Source organism: Heteronotia binoei, chromosome 4 (assembly GCF_032191835.1).
Source record: "Heteronotia binoei isolate CCM8104 ecotype False Entrance Well chromosome 4, APGP_CSIRO_Hbin_v1, whole genome shotgun sequence".
Classification (NCBI taxonomy): Eukaryota; Metazoa; Chordata; class Lepidosauria; order Squamata; family Gekkonidae; genus Heteronotia; species Heteronotia binoei.
This window is the reverse complement of record NC_083226.1, coordinates 47,554,330-47,581,489: the sequence shown is the minus strand read 5'-3', so window position 1 is coordinate 47,581,489 and position 27,160 is coordinate 47,554,330.

The following is a 27,160-nucleotide window of genomic DNA, read 5'->3' as shown; positions in this document are numbered from 1 at the left end:
CCCATCGCAGCCTCCAGTCAATCCTCCAACAGGACAAAATAAGCACGCTCAGGCGCGGAACAATGGGAAACCGGCCAGGCAGAAGCCCGGAGCGGGGGGAGGGAACCCTAACTATCAACCGAGAGCCCCTCCTCCACCCGTGCAGCCCTCGGCCCCTTTTCCTTCTCCCGCAGTGCAGCCGCCTCCGGCCCCACAGCCTAACCTAATGACGGGCCCTTATGGGGAGGCATATCAAGATTTGCAGAATCAGAGTCGAGGGTACAAGCCTTCCTATAACAGAAAGGCTGAGCGAGCTCGTTTTTGGAATTCGCTATCGCCCGGAGAACAGACTCAGCGGAAAGCGCTCTGGAACTTTTTACTCCATGCAGGGTGCGACATGACCAATATGGATCTAGCACCCACTGCACTTTTGATAGAAAGGCAACAACAAGTGATGCAGGGGTGGGGAAATCAGCAGCCGTCTGCTCCCCCACCTCCACCAACCCAATCTCATTTTGCGGCACCTCAAGGGTATTCACCGCCCGTAGCTGCAGTAGTTCAACACCCATCTCCTCCAATGCACCCCACCGTTCAGTTATACCCGGCTCCGATAGCCGCGGTCCAGCAGCAGACGGTCGTTAACAGTCCGGAATATGAGGAACAGGGTCTGCGCTAGGGGTGCCCGGGGCCCACTAATCTCCCCGAAGGAGTAGTGGCTAAACTTAAGCCAGACACTTGGGGGAGACCAATGGTAAAGGCAGGCATTGGGGCTCCAGGGAACATTAAACCTGCCACTCTATTAGTAGACACAGGGGCATCGATTAGCGTGCTCCATCCAACGCTAGTTACTCAGGGAACCCAGACAGATAGAACTCTGGAACTGGCTGGGTACGCGGGAGGAAGCCACCTCTCACACATCTGGAAAAAGATTCCAATCACTGTAGGGAGACTCAAAGCCAGCATGAGAGCCTGTAACAATGCAGGAGAAGACGATGGAATGATTGGGGCTCCCTTCTTAAAGAAAAACCATTTAACTGTGGATTTAGCCAACGGACTCCTGTGGCACATCCCGGGAGGCCCGGACTTTATTAATGCTATACACCGATGTGCAGCTCTAAAAGCTCCCTTCCCTGTATGTTCAGTGACGGGAGATCTATGGACTCAAAAGTTTCCCGGGGTGTGGATTACTGACAAGGCGGAGTGTGGGACTGTGAGAAACGCTTGTGTTCTCATAGAGGGCAAAGATCCTCCTCCCCAGCGTCAGTACAAATACCCCGCGGAAGCGGAAGCAGGAATAGGGAAAACAATTGAGGGTCTGTTGAAGTGGGATGTCATCCTCCCAATGCAGTCCATCTGCAATGCCCCCTTGTGGCCGGTCCTAAAGGCAGATGGAATAACTTGGAGGATGACAGTGGACTTCAGAGCCCTCAATGCAGTGACTCCCCCGGTGGCCCCGGTGGTCGCTAAATACAACGAAATTGTGGCAGCTATTGCAGCGGGATCTAAATTTTACAGCGTGGTGGACTTGGCCAACGCGTTCCACTCGATCCGCCTGCACGAATCCTGTTGGTATAAATTCGCATTTACCTTCCGCGGCCAACAGTACGTGTTCAAGCGGACACCGCAGGGCTTCCATTCTAGCCCAAGCATTTGTCACGCGCATGTTGTGCAGATGTGGGACCGACTGCTGCCTGGATCAAAGGATTGCGTGCTCAGTTATGTAGATGACGTGCTGATCCACGCAGAGACAGAGGAGAAGGTCCGGGAGGTCACTGAGGAGGTCCTCACCCTCATCCAAGAAACAGGCTTTAAAGCAAGCAGGGAGAAAGCCCAGCTAGTAAAGACCGAGGTGAAGTACCTCGGCATCACACTAGGAGCAGAAGGGAGAACACCGGATTCACAGAGAGTAGAAGTGATTTCTAAACTCCCCGCCCCCACAGACCCCCATTCACTAAGAGCTTTGTTAGGCACCTTTAACTTTTCCCGAGATTTCATCGAGATGTTCTCCGAGAAAGCCCGACCTCTTTATGAGCTCCTGAAGAAGGATGTGCAGTGGTACTGGGGACCGGAGCAGCAAAAGGCTTTTGCAGAGCTCAAAAATGACCTCGCAAAGGCTCCGGCGCTTGCCCACCCCGATGTTACCCAGCCGTTTTTCATTCAGTTGGCTATCTCAGAGCACAGTCTAGGGGCTACTTTGATCCAGAGACGAGCGGGATCTCAGCGGGTGGTGGCTTATGCCTCCAGGAACCTTTCTTCCGTGGAGGAGAAGTTCTCCCCCTGCGAGAAGGTCTGCCTCGCTCTGGTTTGGAGTTTAACCCATTGGGAGTTTATAATAGGAGGAGCAAGGGTGGTAGTTCAAACCACTCTTTCCCCTCTTAAGTATATTCTCTCCGGGAAAGTTAAAGATGGGCAAGTTTCGAACCAAAGGATTGCCCAGTGGACGCTGGCGTTAACTAATAGAGGGGTAGATTTCCAGAAGGAGCAAAAGGAACCGCCCTCGCCCTATGGCCTCGTAGTTGAAGGGGAAGAGCATGAGTGTCCGCTGCCAGTGGTACAACATATACCCTGGCCAGTTAATGGAGGAATAACCCTAGCAGAAGCCCGACAACAAGAGCTTGTTTGTTGGTTTTGCGATGGATCTTCTTTCCATGTAAATGGCTCAGCTCGAACCGGCTACGGCGCCATTAGAGTGCAGGATTCCCTAGTCCTTAAAGGAACCGTCCGCCCTCATTCTAGCCAAGCCGCAGAAGTGGAGGCAGTGCTAGCAATCCTCCAGTTTGAGCCTCTGGATGTTCCCCTGGCCATTTTTACAGATTCTCATTGGACGGTGCAGGCGATCACGGCCTGGCTGCCCATTTGGAAGAAACAGAATTGGCTGAATAGCGAGGGGAAAACGGTCGCGCACTCTCAGAAATGGCTGCAAATAGCGGAGAGAATAGAGGCGCGAACTGACTCCACCTACGTGACTCACGTTAAGGGACATCAGAGACAATATACAGAGGAAGGGATGTGGAACAATAGAGTAGACGCTATTGCCAAAGAAGCTGCATTCGCAGACAGCAATCCTTTCCGCTCACCCCCCACCTTTCCTTTACACCCGGTCACCACCCGGAACCAGAGCAAAGGGAGGGAAATCCTGATGGATTTGGGCGAGCTCCAGAAAGACGACCCAGAGATCCTGGAGCTTGCCAAAGCCCAGAAGGATGAAACGGGGAAATACACCATCATTCAGAAAGAGGGCATTTACTGGGCAGTAGATAGCCAGGGGGAGCAACACTGGATTGTGCCCCTGCAAGTCAGAGGGGATTTAATCAAGTTTGTGCACGAGCAGGGACACCGCGGTGCAAATCTAACTTTGGAACGGGTAAAGGAGACGGGCTGGTGGCCGGGCATGCGCCAGGAAGTAACACAGTGGGTTAATAATTGCCTTGCGTGCGCTATGGTTAATGCCGACACATCAGGACCCAAAGCTCCCATCCAGCACCAAAGAATAGAGGGACCCTGGGCTCGTATACAAATCGATTTTATCGGCCCCCTTCCCCGCACAGCAAGAGGAAATCGATACTGCCTCACGGTGATCGATCCTTTCAGCAAATGGGTGGAGGCTTTCCCTTGTAAATATAATACTGCCGCTACAACTGCTAAAATTTTATTCAACCACCTATGGACGAGGTGGGGAATCCCGAGGGTCATGGACTCGGATTTGGGGTCACACTTCATCGGGGAGGTCACAAAGGAATTGTGCAAAGCCTTGGGGGTGGAACAGCGGTTTCACATTGCCGGGCACCCCCAGGCATCAGGGGCAATTGAGAGGACTAACCGGACAATCAAGGAAGCCCTACGGAAAGTAGTAAAATCCACAGGCAGGGATTGGGACGAGAAGCTACCCATTATCCTGATGGCGCTGAGGGGAACTACTGCCGTCCATGGTCACACACCGCATATGGTCATGACAGGAAGGAAAATGGTGTTGCCGGAAGCCTTCTGGCTCAAAACACAACTTCCATCTGACTGGATGCCGGTGGTTGTGAATGACGCGTGGGTGCAATCGCTAGTCACGGAGGTCCACAATATCCACCTGGAGGTAGCTAAACAACTAGGAAAAACACAGCAGGCAATGGACCAGAGATTAGGCTGGGTTAAAAATCCTCGAGTGTGGGATCCAGGCCAGCTGGTGCTATATAGGAGATTCTCGCAAAACGAGCACTCCTTGGAAGCCAAATGGTTAGGTCCAGTCCCGATAACACTGAGGATCAGCCCGGCAGTCTACCAAGTAGAAATTCAGAAAAAGAACGGAGAAACCTGGCGAAAGTACTTCCATTGTTCCCAACTCAAGGAATGGAAGGGGACTGCGCCAGCTAACCCTAATCAGATCCAGCAACCGGAAGGGGCGCCGCCGCAGAGAAGAGCCGAAATCCGACAAATCTCTGTCATGCCCTGCCCTGAACCGGTGGATTTCCCCTTAAGCGACACCTTCCTCACCCTTGGTGTAACTTGAACAAGTCCAAGTATAAAGATTCCTGAGACAGACCTGTCCACAGTAATCTAGGGGGGGAGTGCAGGAGAAAAGAACTCAGAACACAAACATGTAATTTTAGAACTACAGCAGTTTTTTTTTTCTTTTCTTCTCTCCTGTGAAATTGCTCCTTCCCTTTCCCCCTCTTCCCCAACCTTGTCTTAGTACTTTGACTCCTTCAAGCTTATAGAAATAGCAAGAAGGGTCTACAGCGCAATCTTATCTTTTATTTTCAGGTACACAATATGGATTACCAGAATGTGAAGGTGAGATTTGTGAGAACAATGATGCATGCAATGTATTTAGTGTTGATGTTAATGCAGGAGGAATGTACAGCTGATAGAGCAGTATTGCCCACTATAGTCCCATTCTCTCATTGGAGATGCAAAACAAGTCTATATCCCAAGGAAATCATGCTGTGCAAAGTCATAAAGTCTAATTATGGGGAAAATGACAGCAGACTCCCCAGAAGCAGCTATGACTTTCGCAGCTGTGATGAAGAGTGGGTCAGACCACCTAATATGATTTTGTTATGTGCTGGGACCAGAATGTTAACGCAGGAACTGTACTGTTTTTCTCATGAGGACACCATGAGACCTCTAGTGCCAATGCATTGTGTTTATGTCCCAAAGGGCCCACGGAAATTAACAACAACTCCCACAATAACTCCTAGCGCTACTCCAGCCTCTAAAGGGTTTACTGAGGACATGGGGCCATACTGTGAAATTGCAATCGTGTCGACCGCAGTATGGAGCGCAAAGAATCCTTTCAAATTTATATTATCAATTGGCTCTAGGATAGAAAAGCCGCTTGCGTTCTCAATACAGACACCTAGTGGAGAGACGCATCACTACCAGCTAACTGCATGGTCAAATAAAAATTGGATTGTTACTGATTCGGAGTTAGGGACACAGGGACCTCCTGACTGGTTTATAGTAATAGACCCTCTATGCCAGCGGGAGTCCGCGATGGGAATGAAATTCACCAAATTGGGCACCTTCAACACAGAGCTTCCATCGGAGGAAGGAAACTACACCCTCACAATAGGGAATTTTACCCAGCTCCAATTCAACCCTCTCATTCCAGACGCTGAGAGTACATTAAGTGCCAACTCTCACATAATTGGCTCCCATGTGATTAAGCGGGATATTAGGGAACAAGTTTTAATTCGGCCACAGATGGTATTAAAGGAAATCAGGGTCAGCCTGACAGGATTAAATACCATCGAAAAATTGCCACAATGTGCTCCCTACTTGGAACCCAGTAAAAAGGGTTGGGAGGCTTGGCTGCAGTTATGGGTGGGGAACACGCCTCGCAGATTGAAACGATCTGTAGGAGACTGGGTCGCACCAGTTGCTGGAGGAGTAGCGGTTTTAGATTCTATAAATATAGAAACCCTCGCAAATAAATTTGCCTACGCTACCTCTTATATTTCCCAGCTGGGAAAACCCATTAATGACTCTTTCCACACCATCTCTGAAGTCCAGCATTCCATCAGCTCCATTTTAGTAAATTGGGAAAACCAAATTGAAAGAGATTTTGCCTTACTGTTGAGAGGTACTCAATCCCTGCAGTTAAATATTTCTTTAGCGCTAGCATGCACCCAGGCTCAAGCTATGAATTTAGCAGTAACCATGGGCATGATCAGACAAGCCACGGAGGGAAATATCCCCCTGGAAATCAAGCAGTTAATTAGACCAGAAATTCCCACTCCACAACTGGAATTGGAAGCCTGGTGGACTCTGGTGAATACATCTTTCTCAGTGGACAGGCAGGAATTGAGACTGCTCATCCTGATGCCCACTGCACAAAGATTCTTTTATGTACACCCCGTTGTGCCACTAGGGCTGCAAGTGGGACCAACCGAAGTGTTGTATTCCTCGGACTCAGATAAATGGGCCAGGAATGACAACGGAAGTTGGGAAGCTGTGGATCTAAAGGCATGTGTACACAAAGACAACCTGGGATTTATTTGTGATGAGCAGACTCTACAAACTCACCACCCCTGCGTGAACCCCTTAAGGGACTCCCCTCAGGAATGCAAATATGCGCTTAGGCAAGAGAATGCCTCCGCTTTTGTGTACTTGGGAAGAGGGTGTGCTTGCGTGAGGACATATTGTGAGTACCTCATCATAAATACCTTCCACGTCCAACCCATGCTGCCAGGTGTCAACAGATGTTTCTGCAACCTATCTTCCATTGTAGGGTGCGATATAGAGTTCGCAGTCCCCATATGGACTAGGGAGGAAATCCTGTTGGCCCCTAGCCTGTTCAAATTTATTCAGCCAGTCTTTCTGGGCATGGGACTGCGGGCGATTAGATCCTTGCTGTCTCATCCCCTTTTAAAACAGACCTTGCAAGACATTAAGAGGAGCGGAGATACCGCCGCCATGGTGGTTAAACATGATGGACAGGAAATCTCCGGGCTTTTAACACAAATCAAGGACACGGGAAAGCATTCGTTCCTTGACGCGCTCCTTGGCTGGAGCCCTACTGGGTCAGCGATACTTAACGTAGCCCTGCACCCTATTGTGGTCATTCTGGTCTTTCAGATTATACTCTGTGTTGTAATAATTGTCTTGGGGTGCTGGCTGAGAAAGCAGCTAAAGAAGGTGGACGAGCTCCAAACCATGTGGAGATATCGTCCCCTCGTCATTGAAAAGCCCTAAAGTACCGCCTTGAATCCCCTCCCCACTTGTGCGAGGGGGGGGGGCTCCCTTTCTTCATTCCTTTTCCAAGATCTTTCTTTTACTTGTAAGGGAGGGCTGTAAAGCCCAAGGGAAAGGGAGAGGGGAGAAAGGCGACGAAACCGAACCGTGGAGTGCGGACCAGCAGTGGCAAGGTAGAGCTTGCAAGGGCTGCTATCCGAGGGTTCAGAAGTCTTCATCGGAAGACTCCCATCGGGTGCGTGCCCTGCTTTGCCACTTCAGGCTCCCATCTGAACTGGATTGCGCCAGGCGCTTCAGTTCAACAGGCCCGCTGGGACCCCCGGTTCTGCAGCCCCACATGTTTGATAACAGCGGGGACCGGTCGGGTCACAGGCTAAAGCCGCCCAATCATCCCCCTCTGGTGCCTCAATCCCACCAAGTAACTAAAAGGTCACTAGGAGTCAAATGGAGGCTCGGCCCAATATATATATTTTAAATCTACACACCCTGTTTATAGGTTTGGAAAACCTCCCTCCTCATTAACCCCTGAATAAGGTTTTAATGGTTGAAAACTTCACTGCCCCGTCGCTCCCAGGCCGCCTTGGATTTGAGGCATTTGCATAAATCTCTCCGGCACATGCTCCAACTTTTGGGATGAGAAACGGAGGAAGATGGGAAATGTAGTCCCCACAGCCAGCTTTTACATTATGCATGTCAGTATCTTTCAGCCCCTCGCTCTGTTCCTATGGGAAGTTCTATCTTTTACCAAGTAAAGGGTGGGCTCGTTGGCCCAGGGGGATGGGGTGAGAGGAAGCCCAAATTGAGCAGAACAAACTCAGGGCATTCTTGCAAGTGTTGGATCGCTTCTTGATGGTCTAGATAACAGTCCCACCAAGTGATCCATCACTACAAGGCCCGAAGTGACTCTGGGACAGAACCTGTTCTGACCCAGAGAGACTCCCAGCAGTCCAGTGTTTGAGCTCTGTGACTCTTCCGGCGCTCCGTGATCCTGAAGGAACACAGGGAACGGAGAGGGGAAGAAGTTGCAGACGCTCAAAGCATCAGGAACCTGGTGCAGCCACTGTTCTGACCCATTGGGACGCCTGAGCGTGCAGCCCTTACCCACATAACTGTGGAAGGGACTCAGGCTGTGCATGGGCACCCGAACCGAGGAGCTTAGGAAAACCCTCTCTCTCGGGCGCCCTGTGTCTGTCAAGTATCTTCTAGGTTAAAAGCAACACAGGTGGAGAGCGCTCTTGGAACCCATGGGACGCCTGAACCGTGGCCTCCCGGGAGCCGCTATTCCCGCAGGAACGGACCGAACTTAGGCCCATTTATTTGGAAAATACTTTACTAATATCCTATTCCCAACATGCCTTGGACTTAGTTCATCTGCATAAACGCACCATGCGCATGCACTAACCCAAGGCACAGGATTGGGGACATCTGGGACTTAGAGTTCCAACACCCTATGTGGGTAAGGAACTGCTGTTATGAAGACTTGTCTATCTTTTACCAAAGAAGGTTGGGCCGCCGAAGCAGCCCGAGGGTTAAAAGAGGGCAGGCACTGACACTTGCCCTCCGGAGCGCGGAGCTCCAGCTAAAAGTTCCGCCCACCTAGGGTCTCAGGGGGCCAGAACAGACTCTGCACCAGGTGCCATACTTGCAGGGGCACCCTGAGTTTGTAAAGGCGCACACGAGACCAGGCAGAATGCTTGAACCCGGCCCCACCGGGAGAGCCAAACGCGCCGAGGCACCTTTAAGTCACAGTGACTCTGGCATTCCCCACGAGAAAGGAGTGCCCGATAATAGAAAAACCGCTGGAGTATGACCGCAAACCTTTTGGGGCGATTCTGAATAAGGGGGTGCCCCACAATGGTCCAAGTAACCCATTTCAAGGCAAAAGGGTATTTGCATATGTGCCTCCCACTTGGTCTGCTCAATGAACTGTATGTCATCATTGCCTGGCGCCTCTGTAAACCGCCCTGTCTGCCAGCAGAAGGCAGTGCTCAGCGGAAGACATGACGTGTCAGTTTACCCGTTGCCATCTCCCGGGCGGGAGGAGTAACAGAAAATGGGATTTCGACCAACCAGCCATGTTTATCTATGTTTGTAAGATGTTATGAATCTATTTTTGACCAAAAGAAGGGTGCCCGCCCTTGGGTGGGCAGGCTGTGAAAAATTAGAGCAGGCTTTTGAAGAGATTAAAAGACCGAACCAAGGAGCATGGAGTTGGAGAGCGAGGGAGCCGAGTTAGCCCTTTTACGAGCTATCTCATCAAGCTTTCCCAAGAAGCATCTCCGGGCACAGGCCTCTCCAATGGTGCAGGTTCGGAGAAGCCCACCCAATGGAGTAACTGGCCCAACTTGACACACTCCTCCCCATGGTTTCCACTATACTATCAGATTAGTGTGGGAAATGGCAGAAATCTCCCAAGCCGCTTTGCAAGAAATCATTTACATATCCCACGCCTACTGACAGGATATGGGCATCATGATATGGGCACGACCTCACAGGAAGTGGTGACTACCATGCAACTTAGATCCCACCCCTGCCGGTCAAGGATTTGATTGACAGGCAAGGATCCTTGGGCCACATACCAACATGGACCAAGGCTTCCTTGTGAAAATGTGTTTTTTTTTTATTATTTATGTTTTCTATCTTTTACCAAGTAAAGGGGGAGTCCCCCCCTCCCAGTCAGGGAGGGACTCCAAGAGGCCCTAAAAGAGAACCACGCTTAAAGCTGGTTCTCCGGAGCCCAAACGGGCTCCAGATTAAAATGGGGAAAGCGGCCAATGGGTCAACTTCCCCGAACCTACAACATGGGAGAGGCCTTTCCGCGGCCGTGCTCCCCGGTTCGGGGTGTTGCTCCAAAGGCCTGCACTTCCAGGCGTATGCCTTCCCCCTCCGCAAAACCGGGAAGGCATGAGGAACGAGGTACTTCGAGGTTGAGGGGAGCAAGCCAAGGTCGACTGGGGAAAACTGTAACCTCATTAGGAAAGTTGGTCCTGTAAAAATGCTGTGACAGTGTGTGCTAAATGTTATTCTAAACATGTATAAACACAAGCAAAATATGTAAAGACCTCTCCCAGAACCCCGTTGTTCCTTAAATTTACATAAGTTCCCTGGAGATCCCTCTAGATAGGATCTCCCCAGGTCATGTGAACGGACCCCCGACGAGGTCCGAGCCACGTCGAATGTCTTCGCCTAGAGCATGCTCAGACAGAAACTTGGCTTCACTGGGGGCAGCCTAGATACAAGGGGGGGTGGGATATCCGCCGTAGACTCCTCGGCGCCGCCAGCCTCCTCCCCTCCAGAAGGAGACTACAGACAAGCCAAATAAGAAGGGAAGCCTCCCCTTTCCCCAGCGTGGAAGTTATCGAGGGGGGGAGAAGAAGAAGCCCGAAAGACCAAAGGTCAGACAGATGAATTATGTACTAGCATAGGGATAAGATTTGCGTTTTTCTTTTTTTTTTTTCCTTTTTTATATATATATATATATATAAGTATGAAATGGAACCCGGTAATTTTAAATGATTTGCCTTGTGGATCCGTGGATAATATGAAATGCTTATTGCCGGTCTAATCAATTATGGCAGCCTAGCCGGTCTAGACTGCACACATGATTTCTGCTTTTAAGTAACCTCTGATTCAAATACTTTGTATTGGGAGATTTACCATGTGTTTTTATAGATTGTAATAATGCTATATGCTGCTTTTAAGTAACCTTTGATTCAAATACTTTGTATAATGAGATTTTACCATGTGTTTTTATGGATTTTAATAATGCTATATGAAATACTGAATATGTACAATGTATCCCAGAAGGCCTCCCTGTAAGCATGAACGCCAAGGAAGGATCTGATGGCCCATTGGCATTTTTAAATTGTGTTTTTGAGTAGTTTTAAGATAGTGGCTCCAACCTTTTTTTTTCAGGTAGCCAGTATTCCCTAGTAGACACCCCACGCTTCAGGGGCTTACCGCCCTCTTACCGAAGCCCCGTTTTTTTGTTATCAGTTGTACATACGAGACTTTGCCACTAGACGGTGACGTCAGTCTCGAGGGGGGGAACTGTGAGAAAATGACCCCTCTGTCACAAACATGGTTGCCAGGGCGCCTGGAGAAGTAAGCTTGCATCCGCCTGGCCAGTGAATGCGAGTGACGCTACCCAGGAACTACATAAGACTCCCGTGTACCTATTAACAAGTATATAAGCGCTTGAGTCAGGCACAGAGTGTCTGCAGCCGCGCTCTAATGTTTCCCCGCCATCGCGTGAAACCCGCCATGGTAAGGAGGAGGCTACGCCGCCACGGAGCTGTCCAGGCGAACGGTGTGAAGCGCTAAGCATGGAAACCACTGTGTTTTGCTAACACCACATGTAGCCATCTTCCTGCCTGGATGGGATTCATTCCTTCGATGTGGAAACCTCACGTACACACCTTGAGTCATTCCTAGCCCACAAGCAACCCACCTAGTCTATGAATGGATTAATGGCTCCACTATTAATCCTGATTGCCCAGTGATTTCCTAAACAACTGTCTTCACCCCGGAGAGTTGAGAAAGAGGAAGGATCTCTCCTGATACCACCAAGCCCTTTTGTCTACACCGGAATACCTAGGTGCATATCTGATTCTCTATTGTCCCTTTCCCAGTTAATCCCATCTCCTCCCAATCACCCAGCCATTCCCACATTGATACCAACGGAGCCGCCCCAGGCCCTGTCGCAACCTGGAAGTTTCCAGGATGCCCAGGATGAAGGTGATGTTCATTGGTCGAAGCACACACCCAATCAGGTGTCGCCATTGACCCACCATTGGTCCAGCCGATGTCCAGCCTTCCTGGTCATCAGCAGAACCTCCCATTACCACTCCCAGTCACCTCCCATCCCCTCAGGACTAAGGTGACTCTATATAACCTGTGGACTAGCTACCCACAGGTGTGCCTTCTACTCAGTAAACCCCCATTCCCGCTGGGTAGTAACACCCCCGATTCCTGATCAGTTTCGGGACCTTTCCCCCATTTCCTCATTCGTCGCCATCGGAGCCTTCCATTGGAGTCTGCGAGAGGTAGTATTGCCCTGTATGTCAACTCCTTTTATGTTCCCCTATCGATCTCTCTATTTTTCCTAGACCTGTATGAATGTGTGATTGATTTTGTACCTTGTGTGAACGAACTATTGTTTCAAAATAAACCACAATTGATTTTATTAAATTAGAGTCCTTTATTGAGCATTGACTCTCTGATCGGTTGAGCCTCGTATACACAGATAACAAAGATTCCGTTTAGGGGCTAGCTGTCTCTCAGTCTAATTCCCCAACTTTATTTTGAGAGCAGTTTCCCTAACAACTCTTCGGAGTGGAGGGCGGGATATAAATCCAATATCTTCATCTTCTTCTTCTAGTTGGGTTGGGAGTTCACTTAATTTTCCATAGAGTTTCCAGTGATTCCTAGAACTTCCATCACTTTCCCCAGGCTTTCCCTCAGAAGCCACATCATCACACTTGTGATACCAGGCCCCCCACCCACACCCCTCCTGTCAGTTTCCAGGCTAACCTTATAGGCAGGCAGAAATGGATTCTGTCAGCAGCAGCAAAATTTTGTTTCCAAAATTTAGGGAGAGATTTGGATGCTTCTTATTTTGATGCTTCTCTATTGAAAAGACTTTCAGCTTCCCTTGACATTTCTTGGCTGCTTTGCCTCAGGCAGCATCTTCTAATTGTCTTTACATTCCCCTTTAAGCATAATCTAGTGAGAACCTACAGGTATGTAGGACTTCACCCCCAAAAGGCATGTTGCTAATTTTAGCAAAACCCTTTTCTTCCTTGCCTTAGATTTCTTTTTTTTCCTGAGCAGAAACCTCCAAATTTGTTCCAAATGTTGCTTTAGGCAACATCAAATGATAATTCTGTACAGGAACATTTAGAAGGTTTGTCCAAAAAAAATGTTATTCCCTCAGGCACTTGGAGATTGCCTGTGTGGTGAAATACCATCTCCCTCAAGATATCTGAGGAAAAGATTACAACTTTGCAATGGGAATCTTGAATCTGCACTCTGTGGACACTCGAAGGTTAACCTAAAATTACTTCTGCAGCTTGGCAAAAGAATGCAGAACAGGCTTTTCTTTCTAGCTTCCTGTTTGCAAAAATAGTTGGATGCTATTCATATGTTGAAGGAGTTACCCAGAAGAATAAAACACATAGACAACAATGGCTAGATTTTCAGTGTCTTTTATAAGAGAAAAACTAGAGTACATGGGAAGAGAGATTTTAGAATTCTTTTGATGGAAGTTAGACGCAAGGAAGAAGGCCCAAAAGATGGTTGAGGAAGGTAGAGATAAGAACAGAGCCAGAACATGAAATCTGGAAACGTATGCTGCCCTATTGTTAATTTACTATTAAGAATACATGTATCACCCATTTTATTTTCCTTTGCACGGATATTGACAGCCCATTGGTGTTCAACTATATTCTTCTCCTTGTGTAACCAGTGACTCCTACTACAACAAATAAGGTTGGTTTTTTTCCTTTTCTGAAATGTATATTATGTGGTCAGCCTGCATCCATTCAAAAATTAACTCAACTGATGCTTGTCAAGATACAAAGATGAGACAAGAAGGTGCCTGATTAGCTCTGAATAACCTCTGAGGTTTCCAAGGTTTTCCTGACATCCATGGTAGATGGGAGTAGGAAGGTAATTCCAATTAAGAATCTCTCAAGAAAAATCTCTTTAGAAACAGAAATAGAAAGTCTGGTTTGCACATTATGAAGTATCCCAACTCTCAGCCTATTGGCAGTGAAAAAGGAATCCTATATATGCTGCAGGGGAACGGTGGGCTAAAACTGGTGAAGTAACGTTCTCATGGAGATCTAGCAGTTTGAGGCCTTGGCAGTTCTATTACAGAGAGCAGCGGTGGCTCAGTGCTAGAGCCTCTGCTTTCATGCAGAAGGACCTAGGGTTGCCAGCCTCCAGGTGGAGCCTGGAGAGCTCCTGCTTTTACAACAGATCTCCAGCTGGTAGAAATCACCTCTCCTGGAGAAAATGGCTGCTGAGGCCCCTCTCCTCCCCCCATGGCATTGTACTGTGTTGAGACTCCTCCTCAAACCCTGACCTCTCCTGGATCCACCCCCAAAATCTCCAGGTATTTTCCAACACAGACCAGCCAACCCTAACCCACATTCAGCCCCAACATCTCAAATTAAAAGGACCAGGTTAGTGTATGATGTGAAAGAACTCTGCTTGAATACTTGTCATAAGCATATAACTTTTCGTCTTCAGTCCCTAAGGTTACCAGCTTCCAGGTGGGGCCCAGTCCTAGCATTACAACTGATCTCCAGATGACAGAGGTCTATCCTCCTGGAGGTTATTGCTCTTTTCAAGGGTGGGCTCTATGGCATTACATTCCTGCTGAGCTCCCTCCACTCCCCAAGCTCTGCTGTTCTCAGAACCACCCCCAAAACTTCAGGAATATCCCAAGCCAGAGCTTATCCCCTTCTGAGTCATTCTCCAAAGGGCTACCACCTGGATAGATGCACTTGTCCTGTCTTCAGCTTTGGAAAGGGGAGGGACACTTATGCTCTTCAGGGCTGTTTTGGACTCCCAAGCTAGGCTCAGCTACATACAAATTTTACATACAATTTTCCATTTGAGTTCATTGTAACTGATCGAATTCTTGCCTTTCAAGTCACTACATTTTCAATAGGCTTGCCAGTCTCCAGGTCCCAGCAGGGGATCCCCTGGTTTTGCAGGCTCCCTCCCGCCCCCGGTCAGCTGGTCAGTGGGATAAAGCCCCTCCTCCACAGCTACTATGTGCCTTTCCACTTTGTAAGTCTAGAAGAAGCTTGGAAAGGCTTGCTTTTTAGAAGGTGTGTGTGCCTTTAAGTCTATAGGAGCCAGGCTGAATGGGGGCGAGGTGAGCCAACAGAACAACATGGCTGCTCACAGTGAGATGTGAAACTGTAAGAAAGGAAAGGAAAGCAGCCCACCAGACCCTTCATGTGTTTTACAATCTTTTCAGAAGTCATTTGTATAGTAAAAGGTAAACTAGAACCTTTGGTTTCCATTAGTCTGAAGAGCTTGGAACTTCAGCAACTTGTGAGTAAATTACCTCAGTGAGACTACACAAGTGTGGGATTGCAAACTGTTTATTTAAGTTGCTGTGTGTGTGTGAGAGAGAGAGAGAGAGAGAGGAAGAGAGAGAGAGAGAACAAACACAGGATATGCAGCTGCTTGGGAATAAGGAATTGAAGACTGAAGACAGTATTAAGGGGAACTGCACTGCTGTATTTTTACTTATTTATTTTAGGGAATGTGAAAGTCTCCTGGCTCCACCCCCAAAGTCCCCAGATATTTTCTGAGTTATACTTGACAACCCTAATTTTCAAGCACCTCCACACACAAATCTCTTACATTCAGCCTATTCACCTTGCTTTGTGAACCTGGTAGGTGGCCTAAAGAAAGAAACAGAGGTGGCTGAGTGGCATCCTGAATTTGTCGTCTGTCATTCTACTTCTGTACTATGGCTTTCAGAGCCACTGTGGGCCTACAGAGACAATTTGGTTAGTCATAACCAAGCTGCTTCCCATCAGGCGCCTACATCTTTCATAACCATAATCACTCCTGAAACCAAGAGCATTTCCTGATACCTCAATAAGGCCGATCTCAAAATAAGGCAAGGAAAAGTCAGCTTGATTCTCTTAAAGTTAAGATTAATCTGGAGTGCACAAAGACACAGGAAACCTTATTTTGACTATTATACTGAGCTGTTATGACAGCAGTCGTCAGGGGGAAAGCGTGTGTCGTGCAAATACATAAACATGCCACAACAACAAGCTGTAACATTTCAGACTGACTCTTCTCTCAGCACAGAAACACTTGGTTGCAAAACTTCTTCTGAAGGGGGGGGGGGGAGTGGCTTGTGGTTTTTAAAATTGTATTGAAATGGATTGCTTTTTTCAGACAGAGAGACAGTTTTGGAAAACCAAGTCTTTCTGAAGCAATAATGTCAGATTGCTTTCGAGTGCAGGGTTGACTCCTGGTTCTACTGGGACTCTGCCAAGAGACCTCCCCCAACTTCAATATGAATACTATAAGGCCAGGAAGGGAGCTGCAACCACATTGGGTTGAAGGATTGCTACTGCTCCTACCTGCCTGCCTGCCACCAGCTTCAATCCCTTTTCAAGGGCCACAGCAGTGTCTAGAAGCTGCCCCCCTATGATATAGTGGGTTCCATACAGGGAAGAGGCAAGGTGGTAGTGAATCATAAACTATCTATTGATTTCAGCATAGCAAGGCCTAAGTATAAGACTGGGGAAAAGGGCCAACGGGCCAACCTTATATACATGACAGGGTTCCCATGCTAGCGTTCTATTGGTCCATTCAAACCAGCAGGGGACTCGTGATTGGATCGGGGCAGCAGGGATTTGAATCCTGCTGCCTATTGTTCCCAAGTTCCCACGCTCTGGTCGTCTGGCTCCAATGAGCCCTGCAGAAACATCCAATTCAGTTCTCACTTGATTCCTCATACATAACATCCATCCCCTCCTAGATCACAATCCCTGACACATGTAGTCTCTTAAATATGCAGGCTTGCAGTGCTCCCGTGTTGATCGCCTGGGTGTGGGAGAGGGTGGCAGCACGGCGGTGGCCTCCAGCATGGCGAGTGGAGGGGTTGGTGATGCTGGAATGTTTGTTGGTGGCTCAGGGTTTCCAGCTGCCTCATGTTCTGGCGGAATGGCGGGGTTCGAAAACGCTGTGGCTGCCAACTCAGGGGCTGTCCGAGTCGGGTCAGCTGGTGAGTCCCGTGACCCACCGTCTTTCTTGATCTCATCCCCGGGCACCTCATGTGACTTCAACTGGTTGATGTGTCGCTGCATGGCGATGTGTCGCCGCATGGTGAACCCCCCCTCTGTTGTGACCTTGTACATTACAGACCCCAGTACCTTGAGACTCTGGCCAGAAGCCAAGCCAGGCCCCCCCCCAAAGCTCTTGGCATACACTAAGTCCCCCATATAGAAGCCCCTATCTCTTGCGTCGGGTATCTCTTGCATATCCAGAGCCCGAATGGGGTGCATGCTGTTTAGGAGCGTCGACAGCTGCCGGCGCATGAGGAGCTCAGCAGGGCAGCGGCCAGTGGCTGTGCAGGGATGGCGTGTTGGGCTAGCAGGAACTCTGCGAGGCAGGCCTCCCAGTCCCCTTGGATGATGCGGCGGAGTGACTCTTTTGTGGACCACACAATCTTTTCTGCTTGGCCATTGGTAGCCGGGTGGAAAGGGGCTGACCTAATGTGCTGGATTAGGTTATGGCTGCAGAAGTCCTGGAACTTCCCTGAGGTGAAGGCTGTCCCATTGTCCTAGACGAGTGTGTCTGGAAACCCCTGGGTGGGTCCACGATGAGGAAAAATAGCTGCCCCTGAAAGGGCCCCGCGAAGTCCAGATGCAGGCGGGACCATGGGTTGCATGTGGACTCCCACTGTTGGGTTGGGGCTCGGGGCGGTGCTGGCCTGGTCTCCTGACATGGCTGGCACCTCGCCACCCAGGATTCAATGGCATCGTCTATTCCCGGCTACCAACCAGCAGGCTGTTGGACGTGAGGAGGTCCTTCACTGCCTGGAAAGCGGCGGCCTGCCAGCAGCCCCATACCCACAAGGCCCGTTTGTCCAGTAAGCACTGGAGGTGTTCCGCTACCACTGCCTTGTGGGGAAGGAGGCATGGTAGAAGTTGAGGAGTCCCAAGAAAGCCTGTAGTTCCACTTTATTGGTCAGGGTGGGGGCATCACAGATGGCTTCCACCTTTTCCTTTGAGGGGTGGATGCCGTTTGCGTCCATGGAATATCCCAGGAAATCGATCTTAGGAACCCCCAGCAGACATTTCTCCCTCTTCACCTTTAGGCCCGCTGCATTGAATCTTTGGAGAACTGCATGGAGGTGGGAGGCGAACTCGTCCTTCGTGGTGGCGGCAATTAACACATCGTCGAAAAATGGTTGGACCCCCGGGATACCTTTTAAAAGAGAGTCCATTAGGTTCTGGAAGATACCTGGAGCCACACTGACTCCGAACTGGAGGCGCTTGACCTTGAAGGCGCCTCTATGCGTTACTATTGTTTGCGTCTCAGCCGTGGCGGCGTCTACCGGCAGCTGTTGGTACACCTGGGCCAAGTCCAATTTTCTGAAAATCTTGGCCTCTGCTAGGGATGCCAACACATGGCTCACAACTGGCACCGGGTAGGTGAGGTTCCGTAACACCTTATTTATCATTCACTTATAGTCCGCGCAGACGCGAACTTGGCCATCAGGCTTGACTGGGATGATGGGCATCTCCCAGTGGGCATTAACAACCAACTCCAACACTCCTTGGGATACCAGGAGGTCTAGCTCCTCATCTATCTTGTGTTTCAGGGCAAAGGGAACACGCCGGGCCTTCAGCCTTATGGGCTGGACGTTTGGGTCTAGTTGCAAAGACACAGGGGGCCCTGTGTAAGTCCCCAGGGTCCCGTCAAAAACTGCCAGAAACTCCCCACAGATGCTCTGGAAGTCCCTGGGCCCGGTAGGAACTTGGTTTAACCCGGTCACTTGAATTCCGAGGGGTCCGAACTATGTTCTGCCCAGCAAACTGCGCAAGTCCCCATCCACAACTATTAGAGGCAGTCTCCCTGAAGAGCCACCGTATTTCACCCTTTGAAACCCCACTCCCTTTACTGCAATATCCCACTTTTGATAGTCCCGGACCACGAATGGGGAGGACTGCAAATGGGCTTCCCCCTCCAGGGCATAACTTCCGGAAGGTGCGGAGTGAAATTACAGTCTGTCCCACCCCAGAGTCCACTTCTATTTTACATGGTTTGCCCTCTATGAATATAGTCACATGCAACTTCCCAGGGGAGGGCAGGGGAAGTTGGCATACCTGCTCATCTGAGGAGATGGAGTGGAGGTCTTCTGCCAGGGCGGTGTCTTGGTTTCTGCTCACATTTCACCGGCTGGCGCTTCTCAGGGTGGATTGCCTTGGCCTGGAGTGGCCGACCCATACTAGGAGGCTCATCTTTCCACACTGGTGGCAGACAGCATCTCGGAATCAGCAGGAATGACACTTGTGGTCCTCCCCGCAACTGGCACACTCACGGGCCGGCGCACTTCCAGTTGGCCATTTCGGCGGTTGTTTCGAAGCCACGTGCCAGAGTTTGAGTGGTTTGTCCTGCCCTGAGTCCTCAGATTTGGACAATGAAGCGGCAGCTCGATGTGCTGAAGTCGCAGCTAGCTCCTTCCTTGTCTTCTCGTAGGCCATGGCTTCCTTGATGGCCTTGGCCAGATCGGTGTTTTCTTTACCGACCAGTTTCCTCTGCAGCTTCTTGTCCCACAGGCCAAAGGTGAACTGGTCCCTCAGCGCTTCGTCCAGGTCTGGAAACTCGCAGCAGATAAACAACCAGCAGAGGGTGGCGCTGAATTCGGATACGGACTCGTTGGGTCACTGGCTGCGTTCTGAGAACTCGAGGTGGTGTGCCAGGACTGTGGGCTGTGGAGTGGTGAGGGCCATGGTGATCTCGTTGAAGGTGGCTGCCTTGAGGGTCACAGGTGCCATGAGGCCTTGTGCCAGTTCCAGGACGTCCATTCCGCAGGAGATGAGGAGCAGCGCCTTCTTCCTGCGGCCCGTGACCTCATTGTATTCGATGTGGTTCTCCAGCTGCTCTAACCATGTTTTCCATCTCTCAGGCCTGGCCAAGTCAAAGGCCGGAACTGGCCCTGGTGTAGCAGCCATCTCTTCTGCGGTGGTGCGGAGCACGGGGCTGGAACTGAAGCAGTGAAGTGTGTTGCGGTGCTGTCTGGGCCGCTCACCAGGATCCCACCTTCATCGCCACTATAATATAGTGGGTTCCATACAGGGAAAAGGCGAGGTGATAGTGACTCATAAGCTCTTTATTGATTTCAGCATAGTAAGGCCTAAGTATAAGACTGGGGAAAAGGGCCAATGGGCCAACCTTATATACATGTCAGGGTTCCTGCACTAGCATTCTATTGGTCCATTCAAACCAGCAGGGGGCTTGTGATTGGATCGGGGCAGCAGGGATTTCGATCCTGCTGCCTATTGTTCCCAAGTCTTCAAGCTCTGGTTGTCTGGCTCCAATGACCCCTGTGGAAACACCAAATTCAGTTCTCACTTGAGTCCTCAGACATAACATCCCCCAATCTCTTTCTTATCTGAATGTCACATTCTTTTGATTCTGCCCTTCCTCCATGAAAATTAATGCAGACTACATGGTTCTGGCTTCCTCCTTAGTCCTCTAAATAACACTGTGAGGCAGGTTAGATTGATTCACACTCTGTGGAATGTATATTAGCTCTGGGGTCCCCAGCATGCGTCAGTGGTATCAGGGTCACAAAGGAGTTGCAGGGTCTCCTAAATCCCCACATATGTGATAAGGATCACAGTATACATGAAGAAAGGGCTTCAGCCTTCTCCCCTGTGCCATTTCGTTAGCCTGAAACAGTCCCAGTGAGCACTATTGGCTAAACCCACGTGTATTGTAGGAAACGTAGGTTTCTTCAAACACCACCCATGGGACTGGTTGGGAAAACTGTAAAGTGGGAAAGTGAAAGCCCTCTGCCCATGTATGTGTTCTCCTGATCTCATTTGGGCACCATACATACAGGATTTGAGGAGAAACAGCAACTCAGATGGTACTGTGTTACATCTGAAACATGGTGGGAACCCCAGCCCTGACCTTTATAGTGTGAGGAGATTTTGCTACAGTTAGTGTTGTCAGCTCCCCCTTGGCCACTGGCAGAGGATGGGGGGTAGGGCTGCCTATTCCAGGTTGGGAACCTCCTGGAGATTTTGGGGATGGAGCCTGGTGAGGACAGAGACCTCAATGGGACACAGATTCCACCCTCCAAAGTATCCATTTTCATCAAGGGGACTGATCTCTGTAGTCTGGAGATGAGTTGTAATTCCAAGGGATCCTCAGGTCCCACCTGGAAGCTGGCATCCCTAAATACAAGGCTGAAACATGAACAGTTTCTCTCCTACTTCTTTGCAAGCTGCAACTTTGGCATCAGCAGCTTATGGTTGCTCATGTGAGGACCCTCAAGTAAAACAAATAAAAATGTTGACAAAGAACAGAATGTATGTTCTTATCAGTACTGCACAGTAGATTTCTCTCCCATACTTTGATCCTTTCCAAGGCGACTAGCTGTAGCTGTTTGTGACTTTAACTCAATCACTCCCATTTCAGAAAGTGTTCCTAAGGGGGACATCTTCAGAAGGTTCACAGATCAGAATGGAAAGACTAATCTGACTCCAAAAATAATCCATCGCTATGTAACCCACTGCCTCCAGCAAATCAAATAACACTTCCTTCAATGTCATAACTCCATTGCAGTCTCCTGCACAGATAATGCCTGACCTAGTTTTTTATTTGTTTTAAAAATATATGTTCCTTTTGGCATCTTTTGGATAATTTGAATTTCCAGGTACATTTTTATTACTGTTGCCATGTCTTTTTTTTTTTAAACTTTGTGTATACTTTGTGCCTTCTTTGCTTTTAAAGCTATGTTGGAAAACCTACTGAGCATATGCAAAGAAAGATGCTCAATCACCCATCAGTTCAGATCTTAATTAATCTGCAAAGCCCCTCATGTTAGGTGCACCCCTCTGTTTGGGGAAGAAAATAGACTGAGTCCTCAGTGAGATTTCAGTTGACTCACTTCATTATACTGAGAAGAGCAAAGCACATAAGCATCCTGGATTGCAGAGGGGGTTGTCAGAAAAAAAATCATCACCCCTGGTCATCTGTCATATGACAAACTCAATGAAGAATTTCTTCTTGTCTAACACCCACTCATTCACCTCTGTATTCCATCTGCTTCCTTTCCATTCTACATTGTATAAAGACCCCCAGATCTTAATGGAAATAGTTGACTGGCCAGATCTTCCTTTGGTGATAAGTTTAAATGAGCATTCCACATTCTGATTAGGACAAGAGAAACTCCTGGCTTCTGAAAGAACCCCTTGAAATATGGCCTAGCAACCATTTGTCACATTTTTGCCAAGCCCTCTTCCCGATGCCTGCTGTAAAGAAGGTGATTCTTCTCCAGGAGGGAAGCATATGAAGTCTTGTAGGTGTTTAGGTAGGAAGAAACTGTGCGTTTTCTGTATTTTGTACAGCTTAGATTTTCCAATTTAGCTTGCATGTGCATAGAATACAACTTTTTTCCCCAATTTTTTCTTTGATTTTGAAAGACTGATTATTCCCCTCCAAAGTCTGCTGCTCAAGTACAAGTACACTCTACCCACTCAGTGAGAAAAGGGGGAGGTGGTATCCTTATCCCTGTCAAATATGCACACAAACTATGTTCAGAAGGAGAGTTATTAGCTGCTCCAGAACAGTATTTTTAGATATTTAAGCTTTCTAGTTAGTGACAGAATCTACTACAGGGTGTAAAGCAGGATGCCCTGGCCCCAGATAAATCACCCACTGTCCTGGGAACTAAGTCATAAAATCCTCTGGTTCTAAGCAGAGAGAAGATGGTTCCCTTTTATGAAGACAAATAGGACAGCGAAACCATTTGCTCATGTGCAAGGAGAGGCAAGATAGATTGCTTTGGGGTATCTTTAGTGAGGGCCATAAAGACTGAGGACATGCCTCTGATTATGACTGGGGAGAGGAGATGGCAGGAAGCATAAGGACACAGCCTTCATTTCAAGGATGGGGTCAAAGTGTTAGCAGGCAGAGAGAAGGAGAGGTTGTAGCAGCCAGTGCATGTTGCCTCTGTCTGTACCTCAAACCATGGACAAAAGGGGAGCACAGATAATTTTGAATGGTGGTAGAAATCTATCCTGTATAACAGGAAAAGAAAAGGGCTAGTGGGTTCAAGTCTTATCTCATGTGCACATGGATCACCACTGCCTTGGGTACTTGAGAGTGAGTAGGGAGGGGGCAGTGAATAACTCCATGGAGTAGTTGGGTTGAAGGGAAGAACTACCTGCTACCACTGACACCCGCAATATCTGTGAAGAACTTGGGAGTGATTTGGATATCTCCCTGAATATGGAGGCTCAAGTCACACACATTGCCAGGCTGGCATTTTTTTCATCTGTGCCCGGCTCAGCAATTGTCTCCTTTCCTGTTGTGCCCTGACCAAGCCACTGTAATCCATGTAACGGTAACCTCCAGACTGGCCTTCTGTAACTTGATTTACACTGGTCTGTCCTTGAGATTGACCCAGAAACTCCAACTGGTCCGGAATGTAGTAGCACAAGTCCATATAGGAACATCATAAACAGCACATATACATCCAGTGCTGCACCAGCTACACTGGCTCCCAGTGGTACACTGAGTCAAATTCAAGGTCTTGATATTGACCTATAAGGTCTTGAGTGGTCAGGGACCAATGTATCTGCAGGATGGTCTCCTCCATTATGTCCCTGGGAGGGCATTACACTCCTTGGATAGTAATCTGTTGGTGATCCCTGGCCCTAAAGACATCAGGCTGTCCTCAACTAGGGCTAGAGCCTTCTTGGTCCTGGCCCCAAATTGGTGGAACTCTGCCAAATTCCATCAGGGCCTTGAGGGACCTTTTATACTTCCACAGGGCCTGCAAGGCAGAGATGTTTCACCAGGCTTTTACTTGAGGGCAGCAACAGTTTCCATCTTGGCTGGCACCTGCCCCTGTTCTTCATGCTTGCCTCATTCCCTCCCACCCTGCCCGCGAAGTGGTCCGTGGTCTGCAAATCAGGACAATTATGTATTAGTATCCACCGTCTGTTTTTATAATGTATTTTTAATTCTGTTCTTCATTTTTACTTGACATATGTTTTTAATGCCTTTGTACATCATCTCACAGAGCCCTACAGTACCAGGGATTGGGTGGTCCATAAATCAAATAAATAATAACAATAAAATTAAGATAACATATAAAACTCAATGGTGAAGGGTGGTGGTGATGGAAGCTGCAAAGGCTGTCCCTCTATTCTAACCTGGTCTGTTTTTCCTGGATATACTTATTAGGTTTGGATCATCACCTTACTTTAGAATTAGGGCCAGCCAGAATCTGTTTTAGGTTTGTAAGCTACTCCAAAAGATAACAAATGGCTAGGGATTAAGATGGCTTTCATTAAGGTTTAACAAGGTGTTATAAAAAGGGTGGGGGTTACATAATGTGGTGAAATCAAACAAAGATAGGCTTATTACATCCCTACCTGAAGACTGGGAATATCTGGCAGCCATCTTGAAGTGTCACGCCGTAGGACAAATTCCTGGTCACACCTCTGCACAATTCCCCATCAACCAGTGAGACGCAAAGACCTTGAGGCATGATTAGCATTTTAAGAAGCTGTATCAGCGCCTGTCCATGGTTTGGTTTCCCACAGGTGGGCTGTTTAAGAGAGGGCAAACAGGGAATTCAAGGGGCTCTGTAAAGGTTCACTATCTCCTTGCTATACAGTGGTCTTTCAATAAAATCACATACAATTCCATATGTCTCTCTTCCTTCAATCATCTATTTCCATTCATTCCCCCAGCTCTATGCATCCCCCCCTTTACCTGTTCATGAAGGTCTACTGACTCCTAGAAGCAAAATTTTGGGAGTATTCACCGGACCGAACCAGGAGGGGAGGAAAACGAGAGACTTGCACTGAAAAGTCCATGGATGGTTGGATACATACCAGTATGTTTTTTCCTCTTCACATTAGTAGTTTTGGGGCAGAGGGCACACACCATTGAGAATGATAGGAAGTAGTACTCCCTATCAAATCTCCTTGCAATGGGCCAATTAACTTCTTAAATTGAATTTTCTTCTCCCTGTTGTGCTGAAAAACTGGACATGATTCTGCACAATGGCTGTGCACACTGCTGAAGTATTTCTTTTCTGCCTTGATTTACAAGTAGATTTTAATGGGGGTTCCACACCCAAAACAGCACTCTGCTTCCTATTCATGGCAATTCCTTTATTGGGGCAGGGGAGTCAAACTTTAACTACACTATTTTCTCTATGCAAGAACAAGGAGTGTTCATTTTCATAACAAAATACACATAATCTACAATTACAAAATTACTATTATGAAAAAATGGAAGATAAAATCAATGCTCAAGCACTGCAGCCAAGAGAAATGCAGTCACTGAAGCATCCAACTGAGAGGGCATTCAGAAAATAATTGCTTAAGCACCACCAAAAATCTGAGGCTGTTTGAAAAGATGAGATGCAATGAGTATTTAAAGGGTTAAAAGGGACCCCCTCTTCCCAGCCCATTGGAGGTGATTGTAAAATGTCTTGGTTATTGTAGGACATCTTGACAGTTGTATTCTTGACCCAAGAATGTGACTCTTCCAAGTTCCTGCTTCAAAGACTGGTTGATATGGAGGCTGCGGGCTTTGAAAACAAGAAAGGTAGGAGCCAGTTTGGTGTAGTGGTTAAGTGCCTGGACTCTTATCTAGTACAGGGGTGGCCAACGGTAGCTCTCCAGATGTTTTTGCCTACAAACTCCCATCAGCCCCAGCCAGCATGGCCAATGGCTAGGGCTGATGGGAGTTGTACGCAAAAAAACATATGAAGAGCTACCGTTGGCCATCCCTGATCTAGGAGAACCGGGTTTGATTCTCCACTCTTACACTTGCAGCTGCTGGAATGACCTTCAGTCAGCCATAGCTCTTGTAGAAGTTGTCCTTGAAAGGCCAGCTGCTGTAAGAGCTCTCTCAGCCCCACCCACCTCACACGGTGTCTGTTGTGGGGGGGGGAGGTAAAGGAGATTGTGACTGCTCTGAGATTCAGAGTATAGGTCGGGATATAAATCCAATATCTTCTTTTTCTTCTAGGAGAAATAGAATAGCAAAAAGCAGGTTCTCCTTTAAATACCAAATAACATCCTAAAATCACGTATGTTAACAAAAGATAGCCTGAGCTTATTAGTACTCTTATTAATACTTTAAATATTACAGTCAGTCTTCAAACACAGATACCCTTTTCTTACATGCATACAAAACATCCCTTTCCTTCTGGGACTTGTTGGCATCATGATGGTCCAGTCATAGATCATAGGTTCCCAAACTGTCATCTACAAAGAGTTTGGTGTAGTGGTTAAGTGTGCAGACTCTTATCTGGGAGAACCGGGTTTAATTACCCACTCCTCCACTTGCACCTGCTGGAATGGCCTTGGGTCAGCCATAGCTCTGGCAGAGGTTGTCCTTGAAAGGGCAGTTGCTGTGAGAGTCCTCTCAGCCCCACCCACCTCACAGGGTGTCTTTTGTGGAAGAGAAAGATAAAGGAGATTGTGAGCCTCTCTGAGATTCGGAGTGGATGGCAGGATATAAATCCAATATCTTCATATCTTCAAACACATCAGTGTGAAATAGGGTTTGACCCTTGTAATCCCACTGACTTCAACAAACTTTGGAAGACTGTAACTTTGCTAAGGGATAGTACCACATATCCCTATAATATTTGTGAGAAATGGTGGAAGTGTCAAATACCTCTATTCCACAGATTCTCCCTTTTAAATGCCCCACCATCACCAAACATTCTGGACCCGTGTCAGCCCAGGTAACATGTAGTTCAGTTGTCAGAGAGATGTTCTTTCTTATTAGCTGTGAAACCAGCATTGTGTTTAGCCAGCTGTCCTGTAGAAAATGCGCATATTGAGGCGGCGGGGGGGGGGGGGGCGGAAAGCTCTTAAAAGTAAATTTTCCTGCTGCCTAAAAAGTCACTCAGAAAGCAGTGCTTATCTACCACATACATAATGATTTTGTGTAATCTTACCTTTGGGAAAGGTCTTAATTTATGTCTTGAAGGAAATTGGAAGGAAACAGCTTTTCAAGGCTCTCATCTGGCTTGCTGCAGCTGATGTTTTACATGACAATGGATCGTTTCCCACTGTTGGTGTTAGACTTTGTTTTCTTTTTTAAAAAAAACCTCTCAGTACAAGTAGATACGTTGGTTATGCATTCTTAATCTCTATAATCAAACCTGGGAAAAATAAGACTAGGAATAATCTTGCCAAACCATTTTCAAATCAGGCAACAGAAAGGCCTGTGATGA